The following is an 11,034-nucleotide window of genomic DNA, read 5'->3' as shown; positions in this document are numbered from 1 at the left end:
GAGCCGTTCCAAAGACTGTTTTCAGATTTTGTAGCGAAGTATGGTTCTAAATATATGTAAGAAAAAGAAAACTACTGCGTATCATTTCTTGTGGTCTGTGTACACTGACATCAACGTTATCGCCACGTTACACAGTTCGCAATTGAAAGCCAGTCAAAAAGCTGACGTCTGAGGTGGACCTGACTTGCTCTTATAGGTAGTCCTTTTGTGGCTAGCTAAATGTCCTAATCGCGTCAGTCTCAGCTATCAGTCTTTATGACTGGCCTTTAATAGCGACCTGGTCCCAGAAATCGAGGTACGGTGCCCGACAAAGGATTACGGGACACGAGGTCGGCGTAATTTTTCTTCACCGTGATACTGTGGCTGTCGGCACGAATGGAGGAGTGGAAAACAGAAGAAGAATCCGTTACTGCTTCTGCTTTCCACTTGTCCTCACGTGTCGGCGGCGGCAGTGTCACGCTGAAGACAAACTACGCTTACCTGGCGTCCCGTAAACTTTTGTCAGGCACTGTATCCTTAACATAAAGGTAACGGGAATATACTTCCTTAAGGCTACGATAGAGCCTCTAAGCCGAGGGTACAGAATTCAAGGCAACAGTAACCTTAACAGAAAGGTAACGGTGATAATTTCATAAGGCTACACACATGCCTCTACATAAGAGTTACACTTTGCAAAAGGGACCGTACTCTAAACAGCAAGGTAACCGTGATATTCTAACAGGTACACCGTAGCTTCTATTGAAAAGAAACGAAAGGGAACACTTAACACTTACAAATAGAGATAATTTATTTGCCAATTTTTTACCTTTACTACGGGTACGAAGCTAAGAGTGTAAGATTCCGATCCAGGTGACGTTCGAAAGCGCCTGAGAGGTTCTACCTGGGCCTTAAGCGACAACATGGCATTCCAGTCACCTTGCACCCGAGAAACTTGCTTCGTTTTTTGTGCTTTCTTGACGCCCTTGTAATGGAAGAGGACGGAAACGAAAACATTCGCGGGAGGTATGCTCCTATAGCAACAACAATAGAAACAACAGCTTTATATTTTGATGATAATGATTAGGGAGTTACTATACCATACTGTTTCTAGAACAAGAAGAGATGAGTCTGCAAGCACAACGAGGAAAATTCCACAGCTGCCGAAGTGCATATAAAAGAGGAAAAGGGGGCAGAAAGAAAAGAAAGAAAGGAAGGGCAATGAAGGGTACAGGCTTCTATTGGAGTTTAGCAGCGACATACAAGGTAGGGCTCGACAACAGAAACGCATTTCAATTTCTAGGGACATGCTCTGTGCAATGTCTTGCTGTTTGCTATGGCACGGTTGCACGTCTTCTGAAGCACAAGCATCAGAAGGGTGTACCAACATCAAACAACCACCAAAACAAGCACCAAAACCAGAAACTTATTGAGGATATCCGAAGCAAAAGCTTTATGAACAAAAGCGTGTAGCGATTGTTCAGCTTATCAAACGACTTCGAGCGAGGGAGTCGCACTGCACAAGCACAAGATGAATAGATTGATTCTACCATTAAGCAGAGCAAAAGAGCATTAGATATGTCTTGCGAATGTACAGGCTTCGCCACCCTTAACCGTAGCGCGGGAGCGCGTGGCCTGCTTGCATGCCAGCGCCGCCTTGCGTCCATGCTGGGGTGGAGGCTCTAAGACCATGGTACACGAGCGCCTCCTCTCGATCGGTTGAGCTCAGGGTAATCGGAATGGTACGAATGGATCACCTGTTTGAGACATATGCAAACACTGTAGGCTCACCCATGTTTGCTCTGAGCGTTCTGTTCACTATGATATGTGTTATCACAGAATTGTTTTCTTTTTGTTTCATGGTGCTTAGGAAAGATTTGGTAACGCGTTTGTGTGGATGCAAATACGCCAAAGAAATACTTATATTTTTGCTTGTATACTGATTTTCTTATCGCTGAAGTGTCTGCATATAGCTAACCAAGTAGGTGATCCGTGCGTGCTTGCCGTGCCCCTGTCGAGAGGGGGCGCTTGTGCACCAGGGCCCCAGAGTCTCCACCCCAGCACGCCCCATCATCGACACAAGGCCGCGCTGGCATGCAAGCAGGCCAAGCGCTCCCGCGCTACGGTTAAGGGTGGCGACGCCTGTACGCGTACAACTCAGATTCTTCGATGAACGCAGGGGTATAGTAATGTTTTTCACTTTATCTACCTCACGAAGTTCAATCTTTCATTTGGGGCACCAAGGACTGATGTTCGTTCTGTATGTCTCAGAATTGTACGCTACATCAAAAATGTATAGACTGCAGATTGTTGGCTGTCTTCAAACAGGCAACTGGTAAGTACAGATCAGGCTGTGCACAAATTGAAATACAAGGCATCTACAATCTCCTAAAGGAGAGCCGGGCAGGTCTCGTGATGTTTTCTCGAGCGCCAACATAATCAAGCTATGCAGAAAGTTCTCAAAGACCAGTAGGCTTATTACAGCCGCCATTTCTACAAACACCACTTGCGCATCGTACAAGGCCAGGCTGACGGTTCAATGCCCAAACAATGTTGTCAACACGCTGTCCAGTGAAGGTCAGAGAGTATGCAATAAGGTCGCGAGTGCGGCTCACGACTAGTGATGCAAATCTATCGATAGTGTCGAAAAACTATAGATTGTTGACTATCGATAGCACTATCGACAGTTTTACGATAATTGGCTATCTATAGTAGTCTTGTTTTGTTTTTCTTTACTATCGACAGCTAGATTTGGTTCTCACTATCGATGTTTTCGTTCCCATCGTCGTTATCGCGCTGGCACAGAGACAACGAAAACAGAATCATGCGCGACACAAGTTCTTTCCGTTTAGCTGTAATGTATGAATGCAGTGCAAGCAGTGAAAGAAGATGTTCATCATAAAATCGTACGCACTCGTGAGACTGCAATGCTAGTCAATCCAGTGCAGAGAGTATCACGTGACCTTGCGGTTGGTTTGAGCGGCATGAGAAGCTCAAGGTCAGCGTCGGAGGGAAAGCTGCACTGAGTTGTATTGTAAAACGTGTAGGAGCCTCAGACATTTTATTTTTTTATTTTTATCTGCTACCCGATAATTTTCCCATAGTATACTATCTATAGCGCTATCAATAATTTTCTTACTATCGATAGTTCGATTCTCATAACACGATCGATTGTATCGATAGTGCTATCGATTATTTTGCATCACTACTCACGGCACACTTCGAAACTCCATCTACGTATGGAAGCACTGGGACGTTTACGATTGGGCATCCTACAGCATGGAAGTTTCGAGGCCTACATCCAGCCTGCTGTTCAAGATAAGCACGACAAAAATGTTTCACATTCAACGGAGCGCTAAAGAAAGCCAGAAGAAAGCCATTGGAATTCGAATAGAACCTCGTTACATATTCTCAGTCACCAATTATATTTCGGTACTCAAGCGAGAAAATAAACTAGCAAAGGCTTCATAATGATGCGAGTTGTATAGGCATGCAAGCTGAATGCTCTGACGATTAAAGGTGTCACGAGTCTTCTTGTGAACATTTGGAGCGTCGTGTAAAGAATACGAGAGCCTGAAATTATTTTGTGGATGTCTTCAGCGAGGCTCAAGATAAAATAAAAGTTGTTGCGGAGTGTGAAGACGGCTGGCACGTGCTGCCACGGAGAAATGCACTCTCTCCATATTTGCTTGCCGTTCCTCTAATGCAACAAGAGAGTGCGTCAAACAATGAACCTTTGTGATGTTAATTTTTATTGCAAAGTAATCTAAAGGGACGAACGTGTTTCCGCACTTTCGTAAGCGGCTGAGGCATAATTAAAGCGATAAAATGAAAATAATTCAGTTAATCTGTAACATATCCCTATGTGCCAGATCAAAAATTTACTATTAAGTTATTTTGAGCTATTGTAATTTTGTAAGTAATCTTATGTTAGTAGGAGAGCCTGTAGATTATTTTGTTGACAACAACTATAGCATCTCCCGAAATATTTTGAAAATACTCGAATGAAATCTGAGTTTGTTTGTTTTGTTCCAGTGGGAGGGAATGTCTGGATTCCATGAAAAGTCAGTAGGTAACATCTGCGTGTTTTCTTCATCTTTTTTTTTCTTTTTTCAGTTGAGTTCTATGTAGGCTTGGCGCACTCACCAAAAAAGTTCGGCTAATTAGCCAGAGAAGCAGACTGTCACTACGTCGAATGGAAGCGCAGATCTTCACCCAAGCAGCACAAAGGACCGGGGCGAAGCCGGTCCAGCATCGGGAAAGAATCCTACACAGTCGGGGGCATGCCACCAGCCGATACCGGTCCTTCCTCCAGTTTGCAACACCGGGATGATTAAGGACCGACATCGGCAGCAAGTATTCGGTCCCAGCAGGTCCCCGACGGATCCCCGATAATGCTGGCAGGGGGCTCCCCCCATGCATATTTACCCCCCCATGCATATTTTAGCATTAATATGCTTATTTTTAATAATTACAATAATTTCGAGTGTAAACAGTGTGTGTAGAGCCCAACATTTTATTTTCGGAGAGGAAATAGACTGACACAACACTTGTAGCACCTCAATAGACTAAACGACGAGTGGTGCACACTAAGCAGTCTGCCTGCATCACCCAATGTATGCCAATTGTGTCTGAAATGAAAAACAAAAAAAGAGGGGTATACAGAAATATGCAGCCTGTCCGCATAACTACTGTCATTGGCAATGTAGCCTGAAAAGAAAAGGGTGGAAATGGTCTACCGTAACATCCAGCCTGCCTGCGTAACCACTGGCCCTTCAATGGTGTCTCAAAAGGGGGGGGGGGGAAACGTACCCAGTAAGGGGTGGTCTTTGAAAGGAAACAAAAAAGGTATACAGTAGTAGGCAGTCTGCCTAACCGCTTGCACTTCGGTAGTGGCCCAGAAAGAAATGAACGGCTTGTAGCATTAATATTAGACGTAACGGTAAAATTGCTGCATGGGGGGAAATGGTATACAGTAATATGCAGCCTGCCTGCGTAACCACTAGCACGTCAACGGTGTCTCAAAAGAAAGAAAAAGCATACAGCAAGAGGCGGTCTGCCTGCACAAGTGGTGGTGTCTCAAAGAAAACGAAGTTATGCAGTAATAGGCAATCTGCCTATCTGCTCACGCTTCAGTACCCCAGACACAAAAATGAATGGCATGTAACATTAGACGTAACGGAACAATTGCTGCACGTCAGCACAAAATAGTCTGTGCACGGTATGTGGAATGAGCTTTATCAAAAATGGTAAAATGCACAGTGTAGGGATTACGAAACTCAAGAGTTACCAAGAGAAAATTTAAATTATGAAAAAATGACAAAGCCAACGACTGGGAGAAATGCAAGTCCAGGAAAGAGAAAATAGTTCACATCCAGCGCCTTTGGTGCAAATGACTAGCAATTACTACAACGAGAACTGTAAAAAATGACAGCTGACCGGGACTAGAGCTGACAGTCAATGGTGTGCACATATCCAGCGTTCCTTCACAAAAACGTCAATAAGCAAAAAAAAAAACATGGTCAAGGAGAAGCATCCCTATTGAAAAAAAAAGCGACATCAGGTCTGATGTGATTTGGGACACTGTCTTGATGCTAACACAGAGCTGCTCTGATGCTGATGTTAACACCAGCTGATGTTAGCATCAAGACAGTGTCCCAAATCACATCAGATCTGATGTTAACATCACAGCTGCTCTGATGATGATGTTAACATCAGAGCTGCCCTGGCTGATGCTCACATCAGAGCTGTCTTGATGCTGATGTTGACATGAGAGCTGCATTGATGCTGGTTATGGCAATCTTGAAAATGCTGCAGTCTTGGTTCACTGAAATGTTCTGCAAAGAAAGCCCCTCATGCCTGCGGTATATGAGTACCGACAAGAACCCTCACGAAACAGGAGATAGCAGCAACAAATCACTTCACCACAACAATTCACCACTCCGGAGTACGTACCTTTTAACGCATATCCATTTATCATCAACATACCTGAGCGTTGAACTCACGGGGGCACAAAAATTGGTAATAATCGAACGGTGAACAACAACGCAAAAGAGCACACCTAGGTCCTCATTTCCGGTCCAACGTGTCCTTCTTCCGAAAAAGCACTTGTAAGCGTTGTTATGTCGAGCAAGAGTCCCCACCGCATTTGAACACGGTGCTTGAGTTTCTCTTGCTGGAGGCCGCTGCGTCATACACGCTGAACCTGCATGAAATGTCGTTCCAGAAAATACGATGGCAGGACACCTATATGTAGAGCAGTGTAGAGACATATGACATACCGTCTGCACAAAGCATACAGTAGACTTCACTTGGCGTTCTATCTCCCTGTCGTTGTGCAGATCCCTGCAAATAGAGTAAAACGGACAATGAGAATGCATGGCGCAGTCGAACATATTACTTCACAGTTATATTAGTTACACACCTGAAACGGCAAGGATCCTGAAGGCGAAGAACGATTTGGCTTCACATGCAAGGCAGCGTCTTCACTCTTCGACATGTCAAACGAGACCGACTGGTCTGCTCGCGGTTAGAAGAAACGCTTCCACTTACAGACAGTTGCAATATCAGACGGGTTGCAAGAACGACAGCATCAGGTGAGAACAACAATACAAAGCCTCTTAAACGCTTTAGACTTGCTGGAACGCTCGCAATTACGCGAACTACACGCGGCGACGAGAAACGACCGTTACAGCAGCCAAAGCGAACCCAACAAGAACAGCGCATGCGCGACAGGCAGCGCTGGCTGGTGGCATGAAGGCAAAGCGACGACGCGCGAGCGCGGGCGAGTGAGCCTGTGTTGAAATGGGCATGGAGCCAACATCTCCGCGCAATGGCTTGGCGGACGAAATATGACGACGGGTAGAATCGTACTACCTCTTGAGATTGTGGCCGTTCCAGGATCTTTCGAGAAATGCTGCTGTTTTCATAAGAATCACTGAATGTTGTGTTTGAAGCAAAATTGCAACATGAGATTGGCCAAAGCTAAGGTATTAGTTAGTTATGATTGTGAACAGATCGGCAGTGCAATCTGACAGTGAGAGATCGATAGAATCAAAAACAACAACAACAAAACACTCACTGTTTTGCCGACCCTTTCTCTAGTGTTCTTTCTTTCTTTCTTTCTTTTTTTGTTATAATGAAGGAAAGCAAGGTTAAATGCTACATTTTTCTTGACTGTGTGCGATGGTGTACATCACAGGTTCCTCATGTGCCATGAATCTACTTAAAAGCTGCTGATGGTGTCAGGGCATCACACTTATAACAGTGACCAGAATGCGGCAGGAGTACTTTTGAGGCACTCTGGCCACGTTGACCACAAAACGGCGTTCCATACTCCCTCCGAACCAAACTTTGCAAAACTTGTAGCACAGAAACATTAACAACACACACGCCGGCCATTTGCGCCCAGCAATGACAACGAAAACGAAGATGATGGCGATGGCAGTCGCGGTAGCCCAAATGCAGGGAGCTCCAGCGTAGTCTTTGCGGGTTTCGGTGCAGCGGTTTTCGTCCGATCAGTTGGACTTGCTAAAGCTCTCTTCGTTTCGTTTCACGTGAGTTTTTCGTTTCTGGGGATTCGGTCGTTTCGTTCGGGCGTGGCCGACTCTTCCCGAGTATCTTGTACTTGCCTGCTTTGCAGTGAGGCTCCATTAATACTTCTGTTCAGGGTACTGCGTGTGCATGTTTTCTGTCATACAACACAACACAACACATGAAGTGAACTGCAGCCCAATGTTTGAAAGAGTTACCTCATACCAGACAGCCAAATTCCTTCCTGAAGGGATGCTTCACTGTCTCGTACAGCTTGGGACAAAAGTTTCTGAAGCACGGGTGTTTTGTATTTCACTTCTCCACGCCTCCCCTGCGGCTTAAGGGGAACACTTGTTGAACAGAATCCTTGGGCAGATTTTTCCCAAGGATTCTGTTCAACAAGCATTCCCCAAAGGTGGCTGGGAGAAGTCCAATAAAGAATAACCGTGTTTCAGAAACTTTGTCTCAAGCAGTACCATCCGATCACGTGTTACCGAATCTGCATAAACATCGGGAGACGAGCGGGATGAAATACTTAGCCAGTACACCACAGCAGATCGGGACGTTAACGGGGATCCATCGGGAAAGAATCCTGGCCGGGACGCAAACGGGAATCTATCGGGAAAGAATTCTGACCTGGACACGAACGGGGATCTATCGGGAAATAATTTCATGTAGTTTCCCTCTCCCTCAATTCTTCCCCCTCACATAGTCGGGAAGCAGTCGGGCTTGTGACGGCGATATCGGCCACCTCGAACCCATCATCCCCGTTACGTTCCCAGCCGAATCCCAGTCCTTTGTGCTGCTTGGGCAGGATCTTTTTCTTTTATTTGCTTACGGGTGCAACGGGGCTGATTTATATGGACCTGCTTATTTGTTCCGTTGCGAATTTTCACCAGTACTGCACAACAAAACCACTAAGCGCATTAGGTGCATAAAATTATTCCGATCTACTGCATGAAATAGGGGTTCACCTGACATGTCGAGCCAACGGGTATACATCACTCGTTAATTCGAAAGAAAGGTTATTCAAATTGCCTTAGGTAGTCTTTTATCACGAAATGTCGTCTCGCTGACTGCTAACATTATTGGACATGTCACGAAAAGTGGTGGTTATTTTCGTATGTCTCTTTGAATATCTCTCAAGGCAACGCGTGTTCTGTGTGTAGGTGATCGCAATATCCCTGAATCACGTAGTCCCCAGTTGGTGTTCCCAGATCGCTGCCACGTGTCCCAATGGCCGATAACTAGACGGAACAGCACCAGGATACAGGCAGCCAATATTACGAACAGTAGCCCGTTCTTCTGCTGTGCACACCGCCAGACGACTAGCTGACCGTCTTCATGCACACGAGCAGTAACGCTTGTATGGTGCCCCTCCCCCCTTTTTTTACTCCTCGGATACCATGATAAAATTATTCCACCTGATCTGAGAGATTGGCACGACTGCTTCCCTGCAGATTATTTCCTGCACTGCCCTTTTCTTGCTGCAAGAGGGTTGGAGAAGGGGTGTGCGGAAAGGGGATTTCATGCAAGGTTCTGCAATGATGAACTCTCCTCCTGAGCGTTGGATGAAAGCTGGCTGCCGAGTAGGCTGCGCAAGATCCTTTCCAGCTAGGGTGCCTGAATACTAGCTCCCTCTGTGTAGCTCTATGCAAAGGAAGCTAGTGTTCCGCACCCTATTCCCAGCTTTCTTCTTCTTTTGTGTGGTGTATGTGTTCGAGGGTCACGACCGGTCGTAAAGAATTGGATGCTCCAATTTTCTGCAGACACCCTGCGAAGGAGCAGGACTTTGTTAAGCTTCTGGTCTTTGTTGTGAGAGCGAATCGTCGGTTCTCCCCCCCCCCCCCTCCAACAAGCGTTGATATGTGAAGCGGGACAAAGGCCCCAAAGACACGTGTAGTTGCCCGGAGGGGTTGCGACAGGTCATCTCACGTTATCCCAGATAAATGTAAGAGACTGTTCTTTCAGTGATGTGAACCTGCATTTAAAGTCTCACAGCGAAGAGGGTAATAGAAGCCGAGAAAATGGGAACCGCAAACATCGAAATTCATGCATCACTGACACACAGCCCTCGCCGCCGGAGGGGGAGGGGGGAGGTAGACGAGCGGTCTGCCTGCCTAGGCTGGCGGCACGTTGCTCGGGCCCTCGCCGCCGCCAGTGAGGCAGCGCACGAGAAGTCACGTGCTTACCACTCCCAATGGGAATGGACGCAACTCTGAGCTCTGTGGCGTCTGCGCTTTGCTCGGGAGTGTGTTCGAGGGCTTGTATCTCGTACGACACGTAGAAGAATAATTCTTTTTTCTCGGTATTCTGGCGTGCAGTACAATGCATCCATGATGTAATAGCCACACCTATGAAAGTGTCCCAACCGTTTTATGAAACATAAGATGTCAAAACAATATCAGTCTGAAGGTGACAAATTGGGCTACCAGCCTCCGTAGGTTGTCCCCCAGTGTTTGTATGCAGCTTGTGTTGCGCAGTATAGGACGTAGCATTTGCGGAGGGGGATATGTTTATAGAAAGAAAACAAAAGAAAGAAAAGAGGAAATGTCAGCCAGGCTGATGCCGGGCTACATGAGAGGGGCTACACACTTTTATTGTGAACTGTTGAGCTAAAAATGATGATGATCAGCATAACCATCACGCCCAACGGAATTGCTAAGGTCATTGACTTTTTAAAACTTTCCACGAGCGGTGGGGCAGACTCCATTAAGGCTAAAATCCTTTCTGGTACAAAGAACATCTCGAGCATCATTTTGTCCTGCATGTCCTATTTACTCAATCACTAAGCGAAGGGACCTAGCCTGCAGACTGGAAGCTAGCAAAGGTCATTCCTATCCACAAGTCCGGTGACCGGTCATCCCCAAGTAACTATCGTCCTATATCCTTAACTAGCATTCCATGTAAGATCCTCTAGCACATACCTTCCTCACACATAGTTCACTTCCTTGAGAGCAACAGCTTCTTCTTCGCCTATCAGCACGGCTTTCGAGAGCATCTGTCTTGTGAAACCCAACTAGCAGGCTTCATACATGACATAACATCTAACTCAGACAGTGGATGTCGTACCGATGCGCTTTTCTTGATTTTTACAAAGCTTTCGATAGGGTACCACACGACACATTCCTTCTTAAGCTTTCTGTTCTGAATCTCGACAGCAATGTAATCCACTGCCTACGTAATTTTCTCTCGCAACGCCCTCTCTTCGTCATTTGCAATGGTCACGATTCATCATCCACTCCCGTTGGCTCCGGCATACCCCAAGGATCTGTACTAGGCCCTCTTTCTGTTCTTCGTATACATCAATAATCTTCCCGTTAACATATGTTTGCAAATCCGCCTCTTCGCCGATGACTGTGTGCTATACCGTAAAATTTGTTCCTCTGATGATGAAATAACACTACAGAACGACTTATCCTCAATCCAATCCTGGTGCGACACTTGGCCACTGAACTTAAGTAAATGTTCACTTGTAAGGTTCCAACGCCGTAAAACCTCGCATCACTTCCAGTACACCCTTAA

The 11,034-nt window shown here is 45.9% G+C and overlaps 1 long non-coding RNA gene across 1 annotated transcript; it reads right to left on the bottom strand.

Moving 5' to 3' along the window:
* Positions 1 to 4,476: 4,476 nt before the first annotated feature.
* Positions 4,477 to 5,081, bottom strand: LOC135383850 (uncharacterized). The gene is made up of 2 exons (XR_010420105.1): positions 4,716 to 5,081; positions 4,477 to 4,607 (listed from the first exon to the last, which is right to left on the bottom strand). It is a non-coding gene; the product is annotated as an uncharacterized LOC135383850 (long non-coding RNA).
* Between the last annotated feature and the right edge of the window lie 5,953 nt (positions 5,082 to 11,034).

Source organism: Ornithodoros turicata, chromosome 2 (assembly GCF_037126465.1).
Source record: "Ornithodoros turicata isolate Travis chromosome 2, ASM3712646v1, whole genome shotgun sequence".
NCBI lineage: Eukaryota > Metazoa > Arthropoda > Arachnida > Ixodida > Argasidae > Ornithodoros > Ornithodoros turicata.
This window is presented reverse-complemented; position numbering and strand designations above follow the sequence as displayed.